Raw genomic sequence first — 12,557 nt, 5'->3', positions numbered from 1 at the left:
TCTGGCCAGCGTGGAAGAGAATATAATCTCTCAAATCTAGAAAGAATATACTCTGTCCTCTAAAGCTGCCTCCAGTAGAGGGCCTTCCGTCAGCAGGGGCATAAGCAAAGCAGACAATTGTAGGTCCACACCTTTACCTTTGAACTGAGAATCAAGGGCAAAATTTATACCACGAGGAGACTGATCTAGGCCGTCGTGCCGTTTGAGCGCTGGCGCATGCAAATCGGTGTGCATTCGTAAATTGGAAATGACTATCGACTTCTTGGTTCTTTCGGTAAAGTCACATAGAATGGAAGTAATAAAATAATACAAATAAAACATAATAAAATAATTCTCACGACGTTTTGGCCAGCGTCTGTCGCCTCGACAGACGCTGGCTTGCGTTGTGGCCGAAACGTCGTGAGAATTATTTTATTATGTTTTATTTGTATTATTGTATTACTTTCCTTCTACGTGACTTTACCGAAAGAAACCAAGAAGATGAATCCCTGCAGTCACGAAAGCTTTAAATCGAAATTTGACTATCGACTGTTGACTTTCAGAAACCGCGTCTCGATTCTTAAATCGGTTACTGATGTACCTGCTATCGTCGTTTGGAAACGCTAATGTAGATACAGAGACCCGCGAGAATATACCCCCACACAGATACCCGCACGAATATACCCACACAACACACAGACGCACATGTCTTTGTTGAACCGTAGCTTGAATGGAATGTATTACATTTACTCCAGTACATCATTACCTTCGGTTAAGATAAGTTGGTGCTTAAAACGGCATTAAACAATGTATACAGCCTGTGTAGTATAATCATAATTGTGTTAATTGACATTGGTCTTCCTTTGGAATATCTGGCCCCTGCCATAGCAATGTGTAATTTCCATCTCTGCCTCAACGGAGATGAGCTCCACTTCGGTGGTCTTTTCAGTGCGGGGATGCCACTTTTGTGGTAACGAATGTAAATCTTTGTGTTTTAACCGTGTTATACTGTGTGCAGGTAGGAAGCGTGGATCATAAACACGGACATTAAACAATGCAATGGAACAAAAACTGAACAGGTGCACAAAGAATCACGGTGCATCCTCGGAATGACATTGAGAGGCAGAAAGAGGAACTCGTGGCTTAGACAACGTACGCATGTCAATGGCAAATTCAAACTTTGTGAGAAAAAGTCAGCGCACTTGGGCAGGGCAATTTCGCTGGAAGCGATGAACACTGACGGTTAAGCAAAGTGACAAAGAGTGGCAGCCAAATGGATATAATTCATGCGCCGAAGAGATGGAACCATTACATTATTTCTTGCGCAGGTGGATTTTTTGTTTACATTGCAGGATTGTGAGAAATTGTGACGGCTTGGGGGGGAGGCCTTCATCCAGCGGTGAATTAATTATGATGATGATGCTATGGATTTGTCTGCAATGTTGTCTTGCTACCTGCAACAGCCCAGCAGCAACCTACAAAATGTGACGTGTGGTGACCACCCATGAAAGCATTATTCATGCTCAAACTTGCTTAGTTTTCAAGATGTGAAGAGGGTCTGGTGAATTCCGGGTGATTTGGTCTTGAATCTTGTGTACAGTATGCAGTACTATATAGACTAGTTGTAAATACCGTACGTACAGTCCACACTGCATATATACAGCACTGTGTAAATCCACTCTTTTTACACTGGGCATACACGACAAATTCATTATGTACTGTAATGTGTATCGATGTGTTCCTTTCGTGTAAATATATATATACAGGTGACTTCATAAGAATACCATGTACTGTGCTCTCTGATGAACGATAAAAGAAAGAATGCTCCAGAACGTGGCAACACGGCTTTATGGAGGAACACATCCGATGCCTGGAATGGTGTTTGAACAGTGGAACAGGGCGCGCCATTGCCTAGTGCACCATCACACGACCGTGTTTGGATGAGCGATCGCTTGGTTGGTGGTGTCATGCCGTCCTCCCTGATCATGTTGCATGTTTGCTTTTGTTATTGAGCGACCTATCCATATGTAGTTCCTCTAGTTTGTGTGTGGCCATGTGTGTGTGTGTTTTTTGTCCGCGAATTTTATAAATCCATCATGCAGCAGACTTCTGTTGGCTCAAAAACCCTTTGGCGTTCAGCGGCTGTGTTGTTGAAAACCCTATGTAGGGGTGTACATATATAATATTAATGTGGTTTTCAATATATTAATTTTCATACCACATATAGCCATTGACCAAACTGCCTGGTTTGCGCCCAGTCTCGCCAGACCACAGATCTAAGCAGGCATGAGCCCGAATCATATTTGGATGGGTAATCACGATGCACAATCGGGTGTCGAAAACAGCACTGTTGCACTGTACTCCTCTGTCTTTACTTCTGTGTTTATCACCTAGGCATAATTGACCAGTGCGGTTGACGAATGGTCAAATAATGCTCACGACCTGCATGGTTGTGAGTAGGTCATCCAGTCGTGGATTGACAAAAGGGCTGTACACACACACACATGTACAATGTATAATCACTTGTCTCAAAGAAAACACTTTTGGAGCGCCCTTGCCTCTCTTAGACTTTAAATGTCAAGTCAGACACCGGCTTAAAGCTTTCGTGACTGCAGGAATTCATCTTCTTTGGGTCTTAAAGTAAAGTCACGTAGATAGGTTCAAAGAAAATAACAAAAAACTAAAACTACGACCTTTTTTGTTATTTTCTTTTAACCTATCCACGTGACTTTACCGAAAGACCCAGAGAATATCAGACACTGGCCTTGACCATTATTTCAGTCGTTCGCATGTGTGACCAAACCTCCTGAGACCCTTAGTTCTGCCCTCCCCTCGAACGTGCCAGCCAATAGTATTCCGGCTGTAGCCCCATGGGTTACATTCCTATGGCAGGGGGCATGCTATTGGACAGTTGTTGAAAAGCATGGGTGCGCCAAATCATGTCAAGTTATTCAAGTGCAGAGCCCCCCGTTCTTATCAGATACAAGTATTTTATGTTTTCCTCTCTGATTTTTGTGCCCGTGTGCATAGGCGAAGTGCACGTGTGTATATAAAAATAAACGTTAAAACATGCCACTTATTAAGGTCCCAAAATAACCCAGCCACAAACAAATGCCTCTTTAAGCTCTATTCTCGTCGTGGCTTAATCTGCATGTGTGCTGCCTGTGATTGGGCTCACAATGAGGCCCTGTTAGTGCCGCGGTGCGGTGGAACGCGCGAGCGACGGGGGCTTATTTGCTCTGCAGGTGACGCTGGCGCGCAATGGCTTCTTCCCCTTGTGAATGGGCATCGTGCCGTTGACATGAGCAAACAGTTTCTTTTTTATATCGCAGCGATGGCGGTGAAACTACTGCTGAACGTCTCCAAGCGCGATGGCAACGCGGCCCCCACCGGATTGTTAATGCTTCCCCGCGAATGACAAAGGGACCGTTTATCCGTGTTTTCCGCAGGACACGAGTGTAGATGTGGCTCGCTGAGAGCAGCGTTGTTGACACCAATTGCTCCCGGAGCGCAAACGAGCCTGGGGTCAGCACATGTGTCTCCTACCCTCGTCCGTCGCTCGTGCAGCCCGTAGCCTTTTTTCTCTCGAGCCGCCGTCCTAATTGACTTGACGTAATTAAACTGGAACATGGAAACTTTATACAAGTCAACCGTGACACCCAGCTCCGCTGTCCCTTTCGAATGCGTTTAAATGTTACACGAGCCACTCGTCTGTAGATCTGACCTGGACCGTGCGTGTGCCATAGTAATCCAGACTGACTAGTCATTGCAATACTGATGCTCTTTACCCAAGAGAGCCTGCAATGATTCTTAAGACTTCTTCAGGAGGATGCTGCATTGGGATGTTTTTCGTCATTTCCTTGTGGAAAGGAAACCAGAGTACCTGGGTAAAACCTTCGCATCATGACAGGACGCATCATGACAGGACCGCATTCAAAGCTTCTCACATAGAGGTGGCCACATGAAGCCACTTATTGTACTGCCATCTCCTGGCCAGGTCACTGCCCTTTAGAGAAGCCTTAAAATTAATGAGGTACACCAACCCTTGCCTCCAAGTACTTATCACAGGCACCACCACGCCCAGCACAGAGTATTTGTTTGAATTATTGTTTCAATGTGCCTGACACTTTGTGCGATATCTTTTTTATGAATCCAATACGTTAACTGTTCGCTGAAACGTGTTTCCTCATGCGGCCCAAAGTGAGCTTAATTGTCTAAGCTATGTAGAAGTCAGATTAATTGTGGTGGGTGAATCCCAAGTTGTTATCCCTTTCCTGTGGTGCAGTGGTGGTGACATTTTCTATCGGGAGCCATGTGTCCCTGTGTAAGTAACTCGGTTTCTGGTGTATTGTGAGGCAGGGACTTGCAGCAGTTTTTGTCTCCACCTGATGAGGCGACCCCCAGGTATTGGTTAATCCTCTTCATCCCCTATGGGACATAAGGCCGCAATGAGTTCCCTTCGCTTCTTCCTCTTGGCAACATGTTGAGCCTCGCCCCAAGTGAGGTTGATTGCTGGCACCAGCTCGGCCTTCACGGTCTTGCGCCAGGGTGGTCTCCCGGGTTTTCGTTTTGCCCTGTGGTGTCCATCTTAGGGCCTTTCTTGGTATACGGTCCTGGTCCATTCTGAGGACATGTCCAAGCCATCTGAGTCGCCGTCGCTTGATGTCTTCTGTGATGTTAGGACAACCGGTCTCCTTGTTCAGTTCTGCGTTTTGGATTATGTTTGGCCAGAAGATGCAGCAGATTTTCCTGAGGCGTCTGTTATGGAAGGACTCCATCCTCTTCATGCACCCCCAGGTATACCCTGCCTGAAATTAGATCCCCAGGCCCGTGAGCCATGAGGTATGCAGTGTCTTCAACCTGCCTTCCCCCCATTGTGCGTGTACTGGCTTTCAACCGATAACAACCACGTACATTGGGTGTGGTAGCAGCAGCCCATGCCTGTCATTCACTGCTTCCAAGGCGAGGGTTGGTGGGTCATGAGAATTGTTATTGAACTCCCAAACTGGCTTGAGGGCCAAAAGTGGCTAGGAGAATGGCAGTAAAGCGAGTTCTGAACCCATCTGTGTGGGCCTTTCAGTCTTTAATAATACATTAAAAGTTTCATTTTACCAGGTAAGACCCACTGAGCTAGCTAATTTGTCAGAAGCAACCTGGCCACAAATGAGAGCGCGACAAAGTGGCTTATCTCGTGGAAATGTATAGCAGCCAAATACTATAAACGCATGTCGTTTCTAAATGTGGAGGGAAAAACCGGAGGACCTGGAGAGAAATCCACGCGATCACGGGGAGAGAGAGACCTGCAAACTGCAAATGATCCCATGGTAGAGACGTTGATTTTCTCTGGGTACTTCCACAAGTAAAACAAACACACGCTTATGGAATTGGCCAAACATTTGAATGCAGCACCCTCCTCAAAAAGTATTTTCACAATGGTTTCTACGTCAATAAAAAAATGGTCCCACCGTTGGCTTGAGAATTTGAGTAATCTTTGTCCATTCCAGCGTGCCCAAGGAAACGCTGTCAAGCGCGAAAGAAGGAAATGTGTTTATTTACTCTCAAAAAAACTCCACGCTTCCGCTTAGCTGCGTGCAGCGTTTTTCTGTTTTGGGAAAGGTTTGGTTCATTATTTAGACCGCGCATGATCTTGGTCCGACAGTGGCACACGATTACCTACAAGCCCGGCAGAAACGCGCGCGCGTGTGTGTGTGCGCACACGCAAATGAGTCAAGTGCCATGCATGTTAATAAAAGACCTCAGAGGTCAAGATGTGGCTCGTGGTTTGGGGAAGCAAAGAAGTCTTTTGAATTTGGTGTTTCCGTCGTGAGATAAGGATGTGTTTTTATTTGCTTCAAAATTGACTTGACCATCTTTAAGGTACTGTAATGTCTTTGATCCGCTCACACCTAGCTCTTAATGCAACGTTCCCTCCTCCACAGTAACCAAAGCCTCTTGTTGAAGCCTCCAAAGGGGGAGGGAGGTCGCTCCTTTCTGAAAGATCGCTCCTCCTGGTCTTTGGAATTCGCTCCTTGCCATTTGCACCGCTCAGACCCAACAGCTGCTAAAGTCTCGGCTCAACCCATTTATTTATTATTGATTTATGTTCGTGCAATATTTTCGATATATCTCACGAAATTGATGTTTATTTTATTTGTTTAACTTTGGTAATTTTGGTGGCACAATTCACCTATGCGAATGACACTAGTCTGTTCTTTTGAGTTCTCACGTGGACAAACAAACAATTGATATGACTCACCTTCCTCTTCTCTGCTTGCGAAATAATTTTCCTTATGAAGTGTCATCACCTGCACCTTAACCCGTAGCATTGTCTGCTCGCCCCCCTCTACGCTGTATTCGCCATCTGCCTCCAAACAAACAACTTTTCTTTTCCCAAACCCCTTCCCATGCTGCGTGCCCCCTCCTATTTGTATGACATCTTGACGAAGTCGCATTCGGACGCTTTATCAATACGAACTCTATCGCGGAAAAAACTGATTTGCTGCACTAAGCGCAGCGTTATTAATTGTGTTACGGAGATAAGTTTTACTTTTTGAGCGACCAGGGCTGCTAGCAAACGGCTGATTTCGACATAGCCTGCTGGAAAGGGATGTATTACAGGAAACTCGAAAAGCCTTAGTTGTTCAGTTTTGTTTTTCACTTTTCGCAAGCTGGGGAAATCCTCCACGTATTGCATTGCCACCCCAGCAGAGAGGCAGCTTTTTTGTGTCCTGCAGATCTTCTATACATAAATGGATGACTACCAGGTAAGGGCCCTTTGAGACCTGGTAATCTGTGTTTTTCAAGGGAGACCTGTGTTTGAATGAGTGCCGTAAACTGCCGACATTCCCACGTGGAAATTAAAATGCCGAAAGCTGCCCATTTTTTTAAGTTGAAGAAAAATCGTGCACATCCATTGCTGTCGTAACACTTCATAATGTGACTCTGTTGTCGGAAATACAGTATTTGATTACAGATAGTAACGTTACATTCCGAGTTGCGTATGAGCGCACGCACGGCGTATGATTTCATTGCCTTGGTTGAAAAGGCTTACCCGTTCTCCAAAAAAATTTTTGTAGCCTTTTTAATAAATTTGCTTAACTTTTCTCAAGGGCAACTTGTCACTAATCGTAACACGGCTTAAATATGAAATTTTATTTGCATTGCACCATCTTCGCAAGAGTTATCGTCACTCCGTGTTACAGCCCGAAGCATTCCATGCAATACGCACGTACGCGTGCATTTTAGCTTATTTGCACACATTTCGTCGGTGCGCACGAAGTCCACGCGGCCTTTTACAGCCCAGAAATTTGAAAAATGCACCGAGCGATGCCGAAGATCTTCGTCGGACCACACTTCTTAAAGCATGTCAATGACACGCCGATGACTTGCGAGGTAGTAACGTTGCATTCGAGGGGGGGGGGAGCGGGTCACAAGCAGGCCGCGTGTCTCCGTCGTGTTCTTGCGAGGACATCTCTCTCTCCGCGTGAGCGAGTTTTCTCGCGGTGCGTGACGCTGAGCCGACGCGGCGTGACTAGGCCTGCCCCCCCCGCGCCTCCGCTTCCCTCTTTTGTGCGACTTGCGAGAAGCGAGAAGACTTCTTGGCCGCCTAAAGGCTCCCGTTACTTCTCTCTCTCTCCTCTGCTGTGCCAGGGGTAAGTGCGTGCGCTTTTAAAATCACGCGGATTTATCATCACGCGGATTTATCTATACTTCATCGGGGCCGTTGCATTTCATCGTGGGTGCGTCTCGGTTGGTTTGTCTTTAATCCTTCTCGAGAAACATTTGATTTTTGGTCAAACATAAATATAAGTTGCCTCCTCTGAATTAGTAAAAAAATGTAGAGGTGCAGCCCTGCAATTTCTTGTTTATGCCACTGCTGGTGAAGGGCCTCCACGAGAGGACCCTCGCGAGCCACTCTAGAGTGTATTTGGCCAACTCTTCCACACTGGTCAGATGTCTCGTTAAGAGGTGAGAGCACCGGTACACGTTGAATGTGTTTTGCCTAATAAAATGCCTTTAAAAAAATTTGATTTTTAAAATGGATTTCACACCACAGAAGACAACCTGAGGGTCTTCATGGGATGACGTTTTGTTTATCCAACTGTGGTGAATCTTAACTGTTAGCAGACTGTCACTCATTCGATTAACAGCGTGGGTTAATTGATGATGTTCTCATGCCCTGTGGCCTTCCTAAATCTGGAAGAGCCGCTTCTCCCCTTGTAGCTGTCAGACATTTTCAGAAAAGATTGCCAAGCGTGCACGCAGCAGTACATTTTATTTTTTTCCCCGTCTGCGGAACGCGAACAGCTGCTAATCCCACGCTCTTGTCAGTCATCCCGAGCGGGGGGGGGGCGGGGGAGATACCTTTCGGCAATTTATTACGATCATAGCAGGAAACGAGCTCCTTAGATGGCTGATAATGATCGCTTATAGATGAATTGTCCGAGTCGCAGCGCCTGCGGTGCTTTGCCAGGCTGGACGCTCGCCAGACAGCGCCGGCGCTGTCTCCCGGAGACCGGCGCTCTGACCACATCGGAATGTTGTCGTTTTGCCATTTAACTGGGGTGGCCGGGTAGCTTGCATAGCGGCTACTACTCCTACCGTGTCGGTGGTCACGAGGCAGCGTTGCTGAAATCCTGGGTTCGATTCTAGGTTTCGGGTCGGTTATCAAGGTGCTTCTGCCAGCAGTTCAGAATCGGAATCTTTATTGGAACCTTTATTTAGATTGGGAGAATCCGATGAGCTATGAAGCTTTTTTTTCACAGATGTCCAGCTGCTGACGCTGCTCCTGGCCGGAAGGCCCTCTGCTAGGCGGAGCCCTTATAGAGGCCCCTCGAACAAACTCCATTCTGACCAGAAGTTCTTGGAAACGGTTAGAGCCACCCACACTTTACCCCACCAAACCCAACCGGCCGATCGACTTAACCCTGGTCATTCCCATTTGTCCTGTTGGGTGAAGAGAGGCAGGTGAATTTGAGGAACTCGCCCATTAAATTTCGATTTGAAGCTTTCGTGACTGCAGGGATTCATCTTCTTGATTCTTTCAGTAAAGTCACGTAGAAGGGAAGTAATAAAATAATACAAATAAAACATAATAAGATAATTCTCACGACGTTTCGGCCACAACGCAAGCAGCCGTCATCAGGTGAAGAACAGGTCTGTCGGGGAGACAGCGTTCATTCATTCACGTCGTGAGAATTATCTTATTATGTTTTATTATATTATTTTATTATTTCCATTCTACGTGACTTTACCGAAAGAACCAAGAAGACGTTGTTGTTGTTTGTGCAGTGAAACCTGTTTCAGGGCAGATCGTGTGAGCGGGAGGCAGACTCTCCCAGAACTGGAGGCCCGCTTGAGTGCAGTGACGACACCAAAGTGTTGCATTGTGCAGTGATAATGACCGTTTTGCACAATAGTTCCTAAATTAGCTTTTTTGGTTGTTACTGAAATAGGTGACTCTGTGGGCTAAACCTCTTAAAGGGCAATAAAACCAAACACTGCTGACACACTGTGGGTTTGCATCCCGTATTCAACCACCCATGGTTAAACCGGTTTCTGAAGTACCTTGTAGCCAGCCGGTGGCCTATCTGGCCACCAGTGACTCTACAAAGCACATTTTGAAATGGCCTACGAATACGGCTCGTTGCCCTTGATTGAGATGTTGCGATAAACACTCCATGCGAAGTGCATTAAAAATGACTTTGCACGTGTAAATAAACATTGTATTGAAGGTGTGTATCATCATCATCATCTTCTGGAAACACGCAGGTGTTGTGCACTGCTAGCGTTGAGTTTTCTCAGAGGAAATGTCTGCGTGTTGTGACGAAGGCACAATTAATCAGTCATTGGGGGAGGAAAATTTTTTTTTTCCCCGTGCAAAACAATTGCATCTTAAGGTAGCGGTGAAGCCTCGGTTACTACTACTAGTTCGCACATTTGAACATAACGCTTTTGCCGTGGCATTTGCGAAGCGGAAGACAATAAACAGTGCGTGTAGCCGCTTGCGCGCACCGACTCGAATCGCCGCCGGATAGTTGCACTTTGAGGCTCCGCTTGTAAAAGACGCTCTTCAAATACGACGATGACGACAGTGGCGACGAGGAGATGACGCGACCCGAAGCTGCCGGTGGTAAAGGGTTTCTTCCTGTCCGAGAGAAGCTGAAAAAGCAGGGTTTGCGTTTCTCGCGAGCGCCCACGCCAATATTTATGCCCCGCAGGGCTCATCCAGTTGCAAGTGCCAATCGTGCGTGCGGTGTGAAACGCACCGCTGCTTCGAGGTTGCGTTTGCGTGCGGCGTAGTGACGGGGAGGTGGGTCGAGGACGTGCTACTCTTGAGCGCAGCGTTTCGCCAAGCAGCCTCGCGGATAGGAGACGACGCTGACATTCGCGTGCAGATTGCGTTTATCACCGTGGCAGAAGGAAATGGGCTTCGTCGTTTTTATTTATTTGCTCGTGTACACTATCTTAGGATTATCTTCCCTTGAGGTCGACGGCTGGCCCAGAGTTCACGCCGCTGGTGTCGCTGAGAACCCTGGGTTCGAATCCAGCCAGCCAGTCATCTGTGATTATAAACGGGGTTTCTCACGTGCAGTGAAGTGATGATCTCAGCCCCGTCACCAATTTTTGCACGAAAAACGTCATCACATTACGTTTGGTTATACGCCTAATTTGGTTAAATTCCATCCCTGTGAATTAGAATAATAATATTGCTTTGAATGTCATGTAATGCACGTTCCTGTCTGTGATAGGGCTGGTGGGAGAGTGTTGCACCCTAATGTATTGAACAGAGGTCACTTGAAGGGAACTCAGTTGTAGCTCTGATATCCGCTTTTTAACACTTCTCTGCGAATTTTCGGAATGGATACTCTGTCTCATGGCACTCTGTGGACAGTAAAATCGAAATAAAATAGGGGGGGGGGGGTGGTGAAATTATGAATTGAAAAAAATATCTACCGTATGTGTTTCCTCTTCTGATAAGGGTTTCATTTTTTGTAAAGAGTCTGTGGCTGTTGACCTGAGCAGCCCTTTTGTGGGAGGTCACGTCATGTGACCTTGTGGCTGCATGATCCACACCTCTGCTATAGGATCTTTATTTATGACTTTGAATCAAAGATCTTCCACCAGGTTAGTGTTCTTTCGAGCCCGGCTCTTCACCAAGAAAGTAAGATTCATGTAACTACACAGAGCTTTTGATAGAACATTAGTGGCTGGTTTGCTATTTAGAATATTACACATGCAGATGACTGGCTGCACCTCCCAGTGATGTCAAATGGTCATAGCATTATATCAGCAGTAGACGAAGCGTTGTTAATAATCCCTACGTAAACCACTTTTATTGTTTTTTTGATCTCCGTTTACCTTCAATAAATGTCCAAGCTTTGCACTGTTTGCCATTTTTGAAAAGCAGCTATTTCAATGCGCGCAAAGACTGCAGTATCGTCTGTTAAGACATGCATCAGACACGTTGAGGAATAAAATGGTACAAAATCTGAGAATTGCGAAAAGCATGGAGAAATGCATGCTTGGATTCACATTGGAGCAAGAAAGAGGAACGCATGGATTAGAGAACTAATGCAAGCTGGAAATTGTGTTGATTTGAGAAATAAATAGGGTTTTAGGCAGGACACTTCGCTAGAATGGATGATGGTCAAGTCAAGTTTTATTTATATATCCAGGTCTGAAATCAAAATAACTGAAAGCTCCCCCCTCCTCAGATAAGGAGCGATGATCTCAGCTCATGCGCAGGTGCTGCTAGATGGATCGTTAATATTGCAGGGCTTCTGAGAGATGGCAATGGCTTGTGGGGGGAGGCATTCATCCGAAAGTGAATGGACCATGGCTGCTGATGCCGAAGACGAAAATGTTCCCCGGTTGCAGTCTTAGAAATAAATCCACCGGCTTATTGCAAACTGTTTGTTGCACAGGCTAAATACGCTAACAACCATGACACAAATACTTGTGCCCCCCCCCGAAACCTTCCATACCTGCCCTGGGTGAGGTGCGGTTTGCCCCAGACTTTTTCTGCCTACGAAGCTGCCCTACCACCACCACCACACAGCCCTGTGGTTTATATTTAACCGACATATCTCAAGCTGTGGGCTGCATGCTGCAGAGAGAGGTTTTTCATCAGCGTGGTGACACTTGTTCATGTGAACCTGTGTCAGCTTGCACGCACTGCTTGTTCTCATTGTGGGGGAGTGTTTGTTCTCTTTGTTGGTTTGTTGCTCATTGGGATCTTTGTTTATGAGAATTTCGAAATTTGTAAACTGTTGAATGGTTTGCACCTCCTCCATTGCTTTATATTCGGTGTTAGCGGTGCAGGCAACGACTGCACGTAAATAAAATTTAGAAACGACACAAAACATCCGATCACCACCCACCCACCCTCCGGATCTGAGAGTAGACTGTTGGGTCAAGTGTCGGGTCAAGTGCTGTTTGCGAGCATCTGTTAAGATGTTCTTTGTTCATTATGGGAACCTTTGTTCATGTTTTTGTTTGTTGCGGTTGCACCCGAGTCAAGAGCCGCATGGCTCACAGGGCTATACCTAATACATGAAACTGAAGGCCGGCATGGC

At 46.2% G+C, this 12,557-nt stretch overlaps 1 protein-coding gene across 5 annotated transcripts in view; it reads left to right on the top strand.

The window, feature by feature from the left end:
* Positions 1-12,557, top strand: part of SH3KBP1 (SH3 domain containing kinase binding protein 1) — a 74,578-nt gene that overhangs the window by 1,608 nt on the left and 60,413 nt on the right. The window contains exon 1 of one of the 5 annotated variants that reach the window (XM_078615564.1): positions 7,535-7,631. The exons of the other annotated variants lie outside the window; for them this stretch is intronic. The gene's annotated coding sequence lies outside the window, so the exon portion shown is untranslated. Of the gene's footprint in view, positions 1-7,534; positions 7,632-12,557 lie in introns of those variants that run through there. 5 annotated transcript variants of the gene reach the window in all.

This window comes from Lampetra planeri, chromosome 47, assembly GCF_965212315.1.
Source record: "Lampetra planeri chromosome 47, kcLamPlan1.2.h2, whole genome shotgun sequence".
NCBI lineage: Eukaryota > Metazoa > Chordata > Hyperoartia > Petromyzontiformes > Petromyzontidae > Lampetra > Lampetra planeri.
Note: the sequence above shows the minus strand (reverse complement) of the source record. Positions and strands in the feature narration are given on the sequence as shown.